This window comes from Octopus bimaculoides, chromosome 25, assembly GCF_001194135.2.
Source record: "Octopus bimaculoides isolate UCB-OBI-ISO-001 chromosome 25, ASM119413v2, whole genome shotgun sequence".
NCBI lineage: Eukaryota > Metazoa > Mollusca > Cephalopoda > Octopoda > Octopodidae > Octopus > Octopus bimaculoides.
The window spans coordinates 1172665-1175495 of record NC_069005.1 but is presented as its reverse complement, the minus strand read 5'-3'; the positions used below and the strand labels follow the sequence as shown (position 1 = coordinate 1175495).

The window sequence follows — 2831 nt, the reverse complement described above, 5'->3', positions numbered from 1 at the left end:
TATATATATATATATATATATATATATATTAATAAATTATAGGGTGGCAAAGAAAATTTCAGAAATTTTATTTACCACCAGTGGTCCAGCGAGAGTAAAAACAGTCAATAGACTATGTATTATTCTATCACAGAATCTGTCTCCTCATAAATTTCAGGAAAATGGGTATTTTTTAATGAAACTTTGTACAAGTCCCCATCAAGTGATGTAGCTTACGATTACATCGGAATTTAGTGTAAAAAAAACAAACAAATTAGTAGACGTACACACGTCTACACTGATACACACAATTGTTTCAAAATTTGGCGATATATATGTGTATGTGTGCTCGTTTAGCAGTTTATTATTTTTTACATTAAATTTCGATATAATCGTAATTTACGTCATCGGGAAGGTATTTGTAGAAAATTTCGATCCAAAATAGCCATTTTTCTGACAGTTATGAAGAAATAAAGTCGGGTGCGGGTCATATTGGTGTGTGCACGTCGGCATAACTACAGTTTGGTGCCCCCCCCCCCTTTATGAAAATTAATGACGTTATGTATTCATTTGTGAAACGTTTTTTTTTTTCTTTTAATGGAATTTTGTAGAGAGGATTTTAAAAAACGGTGTTCTTGAAGAATAACTTATAGGAAATCGCAATTTCTTTTTAAGAATCGTAGATTATAATTCTGCAAAAGCTAAAAGAAAGTATCGTGGGGGAAGAGCTGTTTGTTGTCCCCCACCTTTTCTGTAATGTTTCAATTTTGAATTTTTTCGAACTTTTTTTTTTTTCAATTAATATTTTTAAAAAGTTATATTTTTGAAGATTCAGAACCCCGGATATTTAAAATATAAACCTGAAATTTTTTTTCATAACGAAAAACTAAAACCCCAAAACTTAGAGTGGAGGAAGGGTCCAGATTCGTAATTTATAATGCACAATCGAAGAAATTAAGGCTTTAATTTTTTTCTTTACTCGATAATTTCCGACGCTGTTCAGTAGGAACGCCATAAACAAAAATACTTTTGGACTAGTTTCGGATCATTCTTCCCACCACCAACTTCTAGAAGTTTAATGTTTTCGTTTTTTTTTAAGGATTTTGTTTCAAATCTCAGTGTTCGCTCTTTCTGTGGCCGTAGTTTTTAAGTGGCTTCACGCCTTGTCTGGGACTCTACTAGAAGGGGGGAAAATATCCATTTTAAAGGAGTTATGAAGAAATAAAGTCAGCAGTGAGAGAATTATCAAAAACTCTTTCAAACAAAAAAAGAAAATGAAATATTACCAGTATAATTGTAATCTACACCCTCAAAAATGTATCCCTGCAAAGTTTCTTTGAAAAGTATGAATTCGTGGTTGAGTCCCTAAACTGTACTTATGCCTTTATTAATGACTATTTGGCTGATAGACTTTTACTCTCCGTACTCTTTTAATTATTACTTTAAAGGAGTACAGGGCTGTTATCACTAGAGGAAATTTAAATAAGTTTAAAGTCTGCTGATGGTGTCTGCATCTTTTCGACATGCTTAGGAACCATTAAACATGTTCAGAATAAAGATAATTAAAAAGTTCAGCATCACTTCAAAGCCACAACCACTGTTATTCGGTTTATCGATTTCCTGCTCTATTCCTATTTTTAAATAGTTTATTAATCCATCGGTCCTATAACTTATTTGCTAACAGTTAAGAATGGCTTCCAAATTTTAGAACAAGGCTAACAATTTCGGTGACGGTAAGGTAAATCGATTACATCGACTCTGGAAAGATGAATGGCAAAGTCGAACTCAGAACGTAAAGACGGACGGAATGTTCGGTAGCATTTCGTCCGGCGTGCTAACGTTTTCTGCTAGCTCGCCACCTTGTAACGGAAATATTAAAGTCCCGTACTATTTTTTTAGGTGCCTTTATGCTTTGGGTTCGAATCGCGCCGGTTTAAATTTCATCTTTTGTCCCTCCACTGTCAATAATATAAATAGCAGTCTGTTCTCATTGCAAAGTTATCTGTCTCCAGCAAAATAAGAAACCCCAAGCATTTTGTGTTCTTCAGCGATCTTAGAGTATAACATTTTCAGTTTGGCAAACTTTTACTTTCGTTTTAGTTTACCAAACATAATTTATAGCAACAATAATGAAAATGCTCTAGTTATAAGAATTATATATATAAAAAAAAGTCAATATTTGTTCAAATTGCAAGAAGAATTTTCGGCCACTGTTCACATTTCTGTAACTTAGAGGAAATTACAGCACGTTTTGCATTTGGGGGCAATAAGACTGTTGACAGCATATATTTTTTCGTGAATGTAGCAATATTAAAATATTTGATAAATTACAAGAACGAAAATTCACAGCGAAAGACGAAAAGTACTTTTACGAAAGTGAAAGCCTTACTTTACAATTAATGGAAAGTAGGAGGGAAAATAATTAAATTTTAATCAGTTCTTTCAGAAATAAAAGACATAACCTCCTTTTTTTGGGTGTTTTTTTTTTACCTGTGATTTTGTGTTTTTGACATCAATGTTGCTAATTAACGAAAGTGTTATATATGTACTTCCGTGTAGTTGTAAATGTATGTATATATATTTATATATATATATGTATGTGTGTGTATTGTGTTAAGTGTTGATGGCGAAAATCTTTTCGCTTCGAGTATCATCTTGAATATAAAATTAAAAACAAAAAACTCGATATTTATTCCATGGTGATCTTATTTGGTAGTTTATTGAAAGTATCCAATTTATAGAATATCTTATTCCAGCAAGTCGTGCAAAAGATTTCAACGTAGAATTTTCATTCTCGAAGCTTGGGGTACTTCTCCAGAAACCTCACGTTTCAGGAATTAGTCTTTGATCAC

General features: G+C 32.4%; 1 protein-coding gene across 5 annotated transcripts in view; it reads left to right on the top strand.

Moving 5' to 3' along the window:
- The window catches only part of LOC106876049 (nuclear pore complex protein Nup50), a 73254-nt gene that overhangs the window by 6895 nt on the left and 63528 nt on the right, over window positions 1–2831 (top strand). The window lies entirely within an intron of this gene.